General features: G+C 53.3%; 3 non-coding genes across 3 annotated transcripts; 2 read left to right on the top strand and 1 right to left on the bottom strand.

Annotated features, from left to right (window-relative positions):
• Positions 1-3,286: 3,286 nt before the first annotated feature.
• Positions 3,287-3,368, bottom strand: TRNAS-AGA. The gene has a single exon. It is a non-coding gene; the product is annotated as a tRNA-Ser (tRNA).
• A 3,363-nt stretch (positions 3,369-6,731) lies between these two features.
• Positions 6,732-6,803, top strand: TRNAM-CAU. The gene has a single exon. It is a non-coding gene; the product is annotated as a tRNA-Met (tRNA).
• A 4,693-nt stretch (positions 6,804-11,496) lies between these two features.
• On the top strand, positions 11,497-11,568 carry TRNAQ-CUG. The gene has a single exon. It is a non-coding gene; the product is annotated as a tRNA-Gln (tRNA).
• The last annotated feature ends 314 nt before the right edge of the window (positions 11,569-11,882 follow it).

Here is an 11,882-nt window from a genome sequence, read left to right as displayed (position 1 = left end):
ATATCTGGTACAGTTGTCTCGTATCAGCTCAGAAATCAGCAAGTAAAATGCAGCCAATGCTGGGGCAACAATTATTATTCCTTTTGTATAATGTGCAAATAGGCCAGGTGGATCATTTCTAGCACAAGTTTCTTGATCTACAGGACTTGGTCAGATATGAGCATCTGTCACGTTTCATGCTGCATGAGCATAAGCAGTTTGTTTTGCAGGACTCTACCCATAAGCTGTTCCTGGGCTAAAATCTGCCTTGTGCTGCTACAAGTTTTTGGGGGTGGACGATTCTTTGGTGAATCCCCGTGGAGCCCTGATGAACGACGAAGTACATCTGACCAGGATGTGCCTTCGCATGCATACACAGAGGGTGTCATTTTCTTTCAGTTGTCATTTTCCTATTAAACACCACAACCAAGATGTGATCACAATGCTCTGTGACTGGCTGACAGCCAGTTCTTGGCCCCACCAGCCCACCTGCTCTCAGGCAGACCTGTGATTGACTGTCAGGAACAAGGAATCCTAGCCGTGTACCCAGAAGCACATCAGGCAAGGAAGCTGCCACGAGGAAGATGCAACTTCTGACAGTCATTCCCCATGGGTTCTCATATTGCATTGTGAATGCCTGGCGGCCATTTTTGACATTGTCATGCCCTCATGTTCTCAGATCTCCCTCTGATGGGCTGTCCACTTCCTTTGGACCAAGAGGTGTTCAAATATAACAAGATATAGCACGCAGTGGTATCCACTGCGGAATGAAGACAAGCAGCTAGCACAAGCAGTATTCCCGTGGATGGACCATCATCTGCAGAGCAACCTCGCAGTCAACACCCAAGCATTGTCTGGTTTCTGGCCCATCAGGTACTAGGGCAGCAGGGAGCTGCACTGCAGATCCCCGTGCTGTGTTCCTGCATCACCCTGGATGGGGACTTTCTCTTTGGCAGCCTGAGCTGGCTCTGGGGGAGCTGAAGGAAACCCCGGGGCGAGGGAGCAGCCTTAGGCGGAGGGGAGCTGTTCTCCAGCGAGCTCATGACGGCTGTAACCCTGCCCAGAAATCCAGCTCCCAGGGGCTGGGACTTTACCTGGTGTAAAATTCAGTTCTTGGAGAATCAAGGAGGGAAACAAGACTGCTTAGCATAGAAATACCAAGGGAATCAATTCCCCTCTTTTAGCTGTGCCCATAGTGGTTCCGCAGCCTAATGCGCAGAGGACCCGATATAGAGGAAAGCAGGGTATTATGTTAACATACAGTTGTGTTGACCAATGAACTTCCTCATGTTAAGGGTGGGCTAATCAGGCATTATTGCTCAGGATATCGGTATGTGCTTCTCCGGTGCAGCTGGTGTGGACGTATGGTCAGCGGGGTGTTAACCTTCGCTTCTAAACCAATGTCCCATGCAGGTGAAGGGGGTTTATACTACAGTCAGGTCCATTGCTGTTAGGACTGTGTTACATGCCTGGGGTGCTTTTTGAAAGACAATTCTCCTATTGTTTTATCGTCTGCATGGGGTGTTCTCAGCCCTGAGACCCAGATTAGCGTGGGTCGTCAGGTCACATTGACCCTGAGGTAAAAGCTCTTATTCCTCGGCAGGGTTTGTTCTTCTGAGGAAGCTGTACAGCATTTAGGGCCTTTCCTTACACACCAGCTGCAAGGGCCTTCCCCTGCCTGTGCTGTGCTGTGCTGTCCTCCCTGAACAGCTCCTGGCTTGCCTGCCTCCTGGCACAGCCCTGCCCTTGCTGATCCCCAACAGCCGAGGGTGGCCCCCACCCCCATGCAGGGTGCCAAAGAGACAGAGAAACCCTCCTCTCCATGCCTGGTGCCATTCCTGTCCTACCCAACACTGTTGGGGTGGAGGTGGCTCCAGTCATCCCAGGGCAGGGCTGGCCCATCGGACTGGGTGGTGGACAGTCTTAAATGCTGCGTGTCCTCCCAGGAAGGATCTGGGCAGGCTCAGCTGGTAGAGCCTCCCGTTGAGGCGAGGGACGAGGCCTGCATGTTTGGGCTTGTGTTTGCTGGTTCCCTGTCCCATCCACAGGTCAGAGCATGCAGAACCAGGAAGAGGAGGCAAAAGCAAAGGGATGGAGAGGGCTGGGATGTGAGTGCCGATGTAGGCGTTGAGAGTGTGGCCCCAGGCTGCCTGCTGCAGGGGGATATTTCTCAGGGGAAAGCATTCACTGCGGAGGAAGACGTCCATGGCTCGCTCCAGCTGCCTTCTCATTGCCCCTTTCCTTCTTCATTCATCCTCACATCTCTCTGTAGTTCTTTTTCCCTTGCAGTGCTTCACCAACTCAATGGCATGCTGTGGGGAACAGACCATGCACCAGCAACGAGCTTGTCTCTCCTCTTTCTCCGGAATCTCGCTGTGTGCCCCTCAGGGTTTCATTTTCCTCAGATGCTGCACCACACAGGCAGGCTACCAGCAGCTCCTACTCTGCTTGCTGCTCTGTTGGGAGCAGCTGGGTATGCAACTGAAAGAAGCCCTCTGGGAAGCCTCCGGCTCTTTTCTATCCCACCCATCAGGACTGTGATGGCAGGGGACAGTCTCCTGATGCCACAGCCACCACCGCGTCCTCTTTTGCACTTCCACGTCTTTCCCAGAGGAGGAAACCCCTCATCATCTCATCCTTAAGCTAAATCTGGGAAAGACCCCTGGGAAACGGTGTGCATGTGTGCGAGGCCCGGATGGGTCAGGCAGAATATCCCCAGACGCCAGATCTATGATGTGTCTTCAATTCATTGCTACAATGAGGTCCATGTATGCAAAGAAGGACCTCTTCTGAAGCTCATAGTCAGGTCTGGCCCCTCCTCTTCCCCCCACTTGCCTGCTGCTCCACAGCTCTCTGGTTTGTGAGACCTAAAGTAATGGGCAATTTGTGAGTGCTGGCAAGATGTCAGGTGCATGAGGTGACATCCCTTCTTCTTTAGCAGTGAGGGCCATGTTGTGCAGGCTCTCTTTGGACATGAGCTGCTAAAGTTTGAGGCATAGGGAAGAGAGCTGGTGGGGTTGTTCTGCTTGGGATGTTGGATAAGATCAGGCACGTGGTTTTGAGGAAGAACCAACAACAGTGGAGCTCTCTCATGGCCAATACTGAGCACTGGTCTGTTCTCTTCCCCTATCTTGGAAAGGGAGGAGCAGGATTTCCCATTCATCGGGAGTTTTGGGTCAGGTGGAGGGTAGGACAAGCGCAGTAGGCAAGAGGTTTTGCTGTGTCCCTGGGCACCAGGGACACAATGAGCCAAGACACTCGTCTGCAGCGTGGTCCTTGCAGGCAGCCCAAAAATGGGACTGCACCCCGTAGTTGGCAGGATTCGAACCTGCGCGGGGAAACCCCAATGGATTTCTAGTCCATCGCCTTCACCACTCGGCCACAACTACCTGCCCCAGCCCTCTCTGCCCTACTGAGCACATCCCCTGTGCAGTGACACCCGCCTGACACGTCCGCTCACTAGAAGCCCCTGGTTAACACCTGCACGGAGCAAGGAGGTACCAGCCTTCCAGAGGCCTTTGGAGGTTTAACCACAGGGACTGTGGCTGTAGATCCCAGCGCCTTGTCCTCAGCTGGGCATCTGGGATATCCTGACATGGGGTGGATGGGTTCACTCTCCAGCTGGAGTATCTGCCAGCAAAGAAAAGCAAAGTGGATGACTGGCATGCAGCTTCTTGGTGTGTAGGGGGGATGTGTTGTGAGAGTGGGAGAGATCTATAGAAAGGGAAAGGTAGAGCCTGGCTGAGGAAATTGAGGAGGTGCAAGGTGAAAATAAATGAGAGGTGTGGATGACTTGCAGGTAGACAGGAGAGAGCTTTTTTGGTGAAATAGGTTGTCTAGATCTTTTGCCAGCTTGACCAAGCATTGTTATCTTCCAGAGCATTGAGCAAAACAACAAAAGACCTGAAAAAAACAATCAGTTTCATTAGTAGTACAAAATAGCTCTGATTCCCTTTTGGCTCCACAGCAGCACTATTTGGCAAACTGCACTGAGTAGTAGCAGGTATGGAGATGGTACCTGTGGATATTCCTGTCTGCATGCAGACAAGAGTGGCAGGAGGTCACAGTCAAGAGTGTGAGCGCGAAAAGTGTCCGAGGAACTATGTGTGCTGGCCAGTCTGTGAAGCTTCTCAAGTCTCTGATTCAAGAGATGATTAAATTTAAAAAGCCATGCTCTTTCTGTCTTGACTGTCAAAAGCAGGGTGTCCGCAGTTACTGTTAGCACATAGTTACAGACTCCCACTCTGTCATCAGCAGTTCTTTGCGTACAGGGAGTTACAAAGAGGGAGATCATGATTGTGCATGCTCATTTCCCTGCTGAATGCCCACATTGAAAATCAGCACTCAAGTGATTTCAGTGCACCTCAGTTAAACCCTAGGAGACACCTCTCCCCAGTGAGTCATTTTGTGTGTTATGTTCTATCCATTGGGGTTTTCCCTGCGCAGGTTGGAATCCTGACAACTATGGGGTGCAGTCCCATTTTTGGGCTGCTGCAAGGACCACGCTGCAGCTGAGTGTCTTGGCTCCATAGACACAGCTCCTGCAGCTGCACAGTGCACCCAGAGACACAGCAAAACCCCCTTGCCTCCCACCCTTGTTCTTGCCTCCCTCCAGAAATGCCAGCATGGGTGGGAAATTCTTCTCCCCATTTACAAGGTAGGGAAGTTGATGGAAGAGACCAAAAGAAGTCTAGTTTTGTTCTTTGTTGTGTAGAACTTCAGAGCCTAACCACACATCTGAAGTAGCATATCCCAACCATCTGTCTTCCCTACACCTGAAACTAGAGATGCTCCTCTCCAAAGTGAGCCTGTGCAACATGGCCCTTATTGCTAATAAAGAAGGGACTCTCATGGATCTGAGATCTTGCCAGCACTCACAACGTCTTCCCCTCCACTTTAGGTCTCATGGAGGCAGACTGGTGTGGAGCAGCAGGCAAGTGGGGTAGAGGGAAAAGTCCAGAGCCAACTATGAGTACAGAAGAGGTCCTTGTTATATATGGACCTCATTGCTGACAATGAACAGAAGACACATCACAGATCTGAGATCTTGCCTCAGGTCCTGAGGGTACTCAGCCTGACTCCTCCTCAGCCCCTGCACATATAGACAGCCTTTTCCAGGGGGCTTTCCCAGATTTAGCTTAAGGATGAGATGATGAGGAGTGGGTCTCTCTGTCTCCTCCTCTTCTGGGAAAGACGCAGAAGTGCAGAAGAGGACATTGTGGCAACCCTGGCATCAAGACACCATCCCCTGCCATCACAGCACCTGATGGGTTTACTCTCTCACAACCCCTGAGAGGAAGAGGGGCTGCTGGAAGCCTGCGTGGGGGGTATAGCATCTTAGGGGAAACCCTGAGGGGCACAGGCAGAGAAATCCCAGAGAAAAAGGAGAAACTGCAGTTCCCCTGAGGTTGGCAGTGGCAGTACAAGCAAGGAGAAGCTCAGAGGGGTTGGCAGCATGGATGAAAAAGAAAAGGGGCAATGGAAGGGAGACCTGGAGCAACAGACCTCTTGATCTGCAGCCAAATACTCTGTAGCAGGCAGGCTGCAGCCACATTCCCATGCTCATGTCTGAACCCACATCCCAGCCCTCTCCATCCCGCTTTTGCTCTTTTCTCCTCTCTTGTTGTTGCATGATCTGACCTGTGGATGGGACAGGGAACGAGCAAACACAACCCAAGGATGCAGGCCTCAGGACTGCCACCTTGTTCCTTGCCCTGGGAAGCAGGATCTACAAGCTCAGCCAGTCCAGAGACTTCCTGGAATATCTCACAGGATCTAAGTTTAGTGAGCACTCAGTCTGGCTGGTCTGGCCCTGCCCTGGCCTGACGGGGAGCCACCTCCACCCCCAGCCGTGTTGGGCCAGACAGGAATGGCACCGGGCGCAGAGAGGAGGGGTTTCTCAGACTCTTTGGCACCCTGCATGGTGGCAGGGGCTGCCCTGGGCTGTGGGGAGCAGCGAGGGCAGGGCTGTGCCAGGAGGGAGACCAAGCCAGAAGCTCTTAGCACAGCACAGCATGGGCAGGGGAAGGCCCACTCGACTGCTCTGAAAGGCAAGGTGCTAACTGCTATACAAGTACAACTTGTTTAAAGGAACAAACAGTGCCTAGGATGAAGAGCATTTACCGAAGGGTGACCTGAAGACCTGTCTTAAATCAGCTATCAATGGCTGAGAACACCCCATGCAGACGACAAAACAATGGTAGATTTGTCATCAAAAAGCCACCAGGCATGTAACCACGGCCACAAGTGCGGCTAACCAAAATCTAGTATAAAACCACTCCAAGTACATGTGACAAGAATGTATTGATGGGAAAATCACAAGTTGCATACATTTCCAATATGAACTCATTAGCTCACTCGATAGCATGAGTAAGGTGACTGGTTAGCAGAACTGTATTGTAACATACATAAAACCGTGCTGTCATCCCTACTGGGGTCCTCCATGAATCAGGCTGAGGCATCACTATGTGCACCCCTCGTCCAAGGATTTCCTTCAGCTCCTCCAGAGCCAGCTCAGGGGGCCAAAGAGAAAGTCCCCATCCAGGGTGATGGACAGGAGAGGTGGGGAGAAGGGCAAGGCAAGGCCCTTGAGCTTCCCACCCCAGTCCCACTTCCAGTGAGGTAGCCAGGACAGACATGTATCCAGCCTGGGTGAGGGCACAGGATACAGGAAAGGAATGAGGCGTGAGTGCTGGCAGTGCCAGGGAGCATCAGGCCTGGCTGTGAGAAGTCCCAGCTGGCATCCTGGGGGGAGCAGAGTGGTGCAGCGGAAGCATGCTGGGCCCATAACCCAGAGGTCGATGGATCGAAACCATCCTCTGCTAATGGCATTTTTAATTTTTTTTTTCTTTCTTGGCGTTCCAGCAGCAGAGTAGCTACCTCTCCCTTGCATCTTTCCCAGCAAGCTTTAACATGCACTGCTCCTGCTCTCTGCGCACCCATGGCCATGGCCCTCTGAGCTCCCACTCCCTTCTCTCTGCCACTCACCTTATTCTTCCATTGCCTTCTTAGCAGACAGCGCTCCCAAAGCGTCCCTCGGCAAGACAGACGGCTGCATGTGGAGCAGCAGGCAGAGTTCCCCACACGAGGAAGTGGGTTCCTGGGCACGCAGTTGTGTTTCTCCCTTCCATCAGGCTGCTCAATCTCAACTTCCCAGCTGCCAGCAGGGACCTCCAGGAATCTGCAAGTGGGGAGGAGGACACGGCTGGAGTTAGTTTTGAAAACACTAGTGTGATCAACTTGAACACCCGGGCACTTTCTCCATCCTAGTTGTTTGCTGCTGTGCCCACTCGCAGGGCCAGCCAGGAGCAGGGCTGAGCAGGTATTCCCAATGGGCTCATTGGTGGCAGTATATGGGTAGGTGTTGGGGTGGAACATAGAGAAAGGAGTGAGCAACGGGGTGGGTGAGCATCTGTGCTTCTACCAACACAGGTACATAGATGACCACACATACACTTGCATAGTACATGCAGAACTGGCACGTGTTTGTCCGCAGATGGGGAGAGCACCATTACCAGCACCCACAGAAGCACCAGCACCACTCACACAGGCATGGACAAGAGAGACGGTCTGATCCTTTTCTTTGCCCCCAGCTGCTTAGGGTTGGAGATCAGGGCTGGACACAGATCCCCTCCCTCCCACATGCACAACAGTAGGTCCCTGGGATCCCTGCCCTTATCATAGGTCTGTGCAGCGTCCATGGCTGGAGCTCAGTCCCGCTTTCTACAGTGTCATTCTCTAAACCTGATCAGTCCCTGATGCTGATCTCCCCTAGCCAGTGGCTAGTGCAGCTTCAGGTTTCCTAGCCAACACCTGACAAACTCTGAAAACTCCCAGTGCCAACCAGCTTGAGGTCATCTGTGAGTGCAGGCAGCTGGGCAGTATGGGAAGTGGAGGACTAGGAGGTAGCAGGGCACCAGAAGCCTTGGTGGTAGGTGGTAGAGCGTAGATGCCTTCCAAGCAGTTGACCTGGGTTCCAGTCCTGGACACGCAGACAATTTTTTTAACTGGTCTCCACAAGTGCCTTGCCTCCCCTGCGCAAAAATCCTACTTCACTCAGCAAACTCAGCTCCCATGGGGCAGTCGAGACGCTACCCTCGACTCCCCCAGAGCCTTTCATCACAGAGAGTCCTCTGGACACAACCTAACCCAGAACACAAAGGCCTCCCTTGGCAAAAGGAGATGACAGAGACTGCTTTCACCATTCATAGATTCTCAGGGATTGATGAAGCACTGGAGCAGGTGCCCAGAGGCCTTTGGAAGTCTCTGTGCCTGGGCATCACACTCAGGTTTCAGTGAGGCTCAGGCACTGCTCTGCCCTCCCTAGCTTGGGCCAGCCCTGCTTTGAGCAAGCATTTGGGCCAGTGACCTTCCAAGGTACCTTGCAGTCTAGAGCCTGCCATGAAACAACAAGCCCCAGAGAGAGCTGTGCCCTCCTTCCTCTGCACCATGACAGTAAGGGAGCCTCTTGCTCACAGCAACTGGAGCTCAGTCATTGCTCTGCACTTGGCACATCTCCTGTCCTTTCTCCTTGACTCTCCAGCCCCTCTCCCACACAGCAACTCCTTGAGACCAGCACAGCATTGCCCCAGGGGCTGGTGTGGCAGAGCCCTCCTTCACCAGCCTTCCCAGCTATGTGCAGGGAAGAAGGAAGCCCCCTTGATGCCCCAGGAAGCGTCCACGAGGCAGCACCCACAAAATCCTCTCTTGCTGCTCCAACGTTGCCCTCCAACAATACTTCTTCTTGGAAGGCAGGCCAGGGAGTCTGAGACTGCATACTTCTTCTTCAATAGCTCACACCAGCAGAGCATTGCTTCTCCCTCTGGGTCATAAAATACCCCGAGGACAGTCATTTTGCAGCTTCTCTGGTTCTCTGTTCCCATCCATAGGCACCCTCAGGGTAATGATTTTTTTCCTGTAGCCAGTTACAAACTGCCTGGTCAATTTCTGACCACAGCTCTCATCATTCAGCCACCACAGTAGCCTCCTTGTAAGCACTGGGAGGCTCCTATCAAATCCCTCCTAAGCATTTCCTTCTCCCTGCTAAGCAAGCCCTGTGTCCTCAGGCCTCCCTCACAAGGCCAGAGTCCCTGGTGCCTGTCTAGCCTAGGGAACCTCCACTGAACTTGCTCCACTTTATCAGCACTTTTACATAGTTCCCTACATAGACCTTCTTCCCCTTTTCTGGAAAAGAGGACAACTTTTCCTTCTCATTAGTCATCAGGGAGCTACCCTGCCCTCTGATCCCAAAGCTGAAGAGCCCCTGAGATGCATCCTTCTCTCTTTCGGATGCAGTGGCACAGACGGTAGGTGCCAATCCAGGACGTGGCATTGACCAGCAGGGTTTCAAGCCAGAGAGTTTCCCTGAATTGGCAGTTCCTCACCTGCAAACGCAACCAGCATCAGTGGGAAGAGGGGCAGGAGGCAGTAAAGCCTACCCGTAGGAAGCCAAAAGGGACATTGCAGGCTCTGGGGACTCGTGTTCAGGCTGAGGGGTGTGCTCCAAGGCCTAGCATGCATTTCCATTTCGTCTCCCCCGACACTGGGGCATTTCTCTCCAGCACTGCTGACAGGACAGAGAAACTCCATGCTGGTGCACGTTGTGATTGAGGGAGATGCTGAAGGAGCTGGGTTTGTTTAGCCTGGAGAGCAGAAGGTGAGGGGTCTTCCGCTGTGTGAAGGTGGCTCTCTGGCTTGCCAAGGCCTGCCCTCTGCCAGAAAGACCTCGGGAGTGCAGGAGCTGGGGGTGGCCTGGCCTCCTGTGTGATCCAGCCTGGCCTGAGCTGCATCTCCCAAGGGCTGGGGAGCTCTGGGAGATCTCTGCCTGCCCACTGAAGCCTCTAAGGGTGGCACAGATTGTCCTCCCCCGGATCCTACAGGGAAGAGTAGCATCAGAGGCTACATAGGTAGCAGCAGTTACCATGGCCTTGGGGAAGGAAACGGGCTGGGGAGCACGTTAGTCCCAGCAGGCAACGCTGCCAGGAAGGAAACCAAGGACAAAATACCGTGAATCTGCCTGCACAGGCCCATACAGCTGTTCATACAGAGCCCCTCCAGGATCCCCGAGTGCTGGGTGAGATCAGTGAGCCTGGTAGGGCCCAGGAACATCCTCTGTTGCTTGGAGATCCACTGTCTGACCCCAGAAGAGACATGTCCCCTCCGATGGCATTACAGCACATGGACGGGAAAAAGCTGTCCCTTTTCCTGTGCCACAGCCCCTGGAGGGGGGTTTCCTCCACCTTTTTACAAGGCCTTCAGAGACTGGGCCCTGCTCTCGCTGCTCCCACCCACCTGGGCCCTGCAGATCCCAGGGATATGTGAGGAAAGCCCTCAGCAATGCTGATTCTCCGGGACAAGCTTTCAGAGTTGTGCCTCTGTAGATATTGAACCCTTTCCAGTGACTAGGTGTTTCTCCTGCCTCCTCTGAATGTGACCTGGTTTTGATATCTTAGGCTTGGGTATGACGGCGTGCTCTGTCGTGTGGGTTCAGAAGTACCAGATGCAAGCCCAATGCTTTAGGAAGTGCAAAGGTATCAGGAGGTCCTGTCCTCAGTGTCCCGGGCTAAGTCTGAGATCCAATAGAGTGTCCCCACATGGGTTTCCTCCTGTGTGACTGCTGGGAGGAAGGGCCCTGCTTTCAACACACAGGCTCAAACCTTGGCAGAAGGAGGAACGCACCACTGCAGCTTTTCCTGGCTGTGTGCATGGACCCTTTCTGGGCAGGCAGTGTGCTGGTGCCAGGACATGAGGGAAAGTTCCCTCAGGCTGGACATTGAAACCTTGCCGAGTCTGGAGCAGCCTCTGGAGAGAAAATGGGGTTTCCAGGGAGGGAGAGGCCACTTTGGGGCACAAGGGGACAGCGAGTCCTGGAAGAGAGGACCAGAGTTTGGAGTCAGCCAAGATTGCCCCAACAGAGGAAGGAAGTCCAGCTTGTGCAAACATAACAAGCTCCTTTGGGTACTCCTGCCAGATCTTCCCTCTACTGAAGCTCATCCCCTGCCCCCTCTCTTGGTCACCTTGTTCAGCAAGGTCAGGAGCTCGGTAGGACTGGAACGGGAGTAAGGATATCTGGGTAATGGCTGCTTAGTATGAGCTACAAGGTGAGAAACAGGAGAGGCAATAACTTACACGGGCAGATGGACACACTGTCCAACATGGGGGCAAAGGGAGGCAGCAGCAGAGACCACAAGTGCAAGGACTGAACCTTCAACTGCTGGGCCATGAATGTACCGTGTGAGGTGCACCATGGAAGAGGTTCTACTGGAAACTACCTAACCTGGTCCAAGTAGGCAAAAGCAAGATTCTCAGCACTTACCAGCCTGGCTCTTGTAAGAGAGGGCACGCGAGGCTTGTGCAAAGAGCTCTGCCACTCCCTTGAAAGGCCCGGTGAGTAGAGAGCGGCCCTGGAGGAAGATTGTTCTTGGTGATGTCCACGGAGATGGAGAGACATCCAGGCTCAGCCAGGAGTAGAAGGCTCCACGAGGGTGGCCTCAGGGGAAAGACAGTGCTTGTGCAGGAGGTCCCATGGTGTAACGGTAAGCACTCTGGGCTCTGAATCCAGCGGTCTGAGTTCAAATCTCAGTGGGACCTCAGCCTTTTGGCTCTCCCAGGACATTCCTCGGCATGGTTACACATAACAGCTTTCTGTCAGCTCTAATCAGCTTGACCTTACTCTGATCTTCCATCCTTTCCTGTGCTCCCAGCCATGAGACTGACATCAGTGCCCCCTCTCATGCCTTGTGCCCACCAAACCTCTGCAGCTTTCCTGAGCAGTGGCCCCCAGCTCCTGCCTGTTCCATTCAGCTTGAGGGCTACTCCTGCCTGAGGACATCCAGCAGTGGCACACCAAATCACACAACACATGGGGTGGAGAACATGCAGACCAAGCCCAGTTCAAAGCAGGC

Source organism: Tyto alba, unplaced genomic scaffold (assembly GCF_018691265.1).
Source record: "Tyto alba isolate M040663 unplaced genomic scaffold, T.alba_DEE_v4.0 Super-Scaffold_20000015, whole genome shotgun sequence".
In the NCBI taxonomy this organism is placed as follows: domain Eukaryota; kingdom Metazoa; phylum Chordata; class Aves; order Strigiformes; family Tytonidae; genus Tyto; species Tyto alba.
This window is presented reverse-complemented; position numbering and strand designations above follow the sequence as displayed.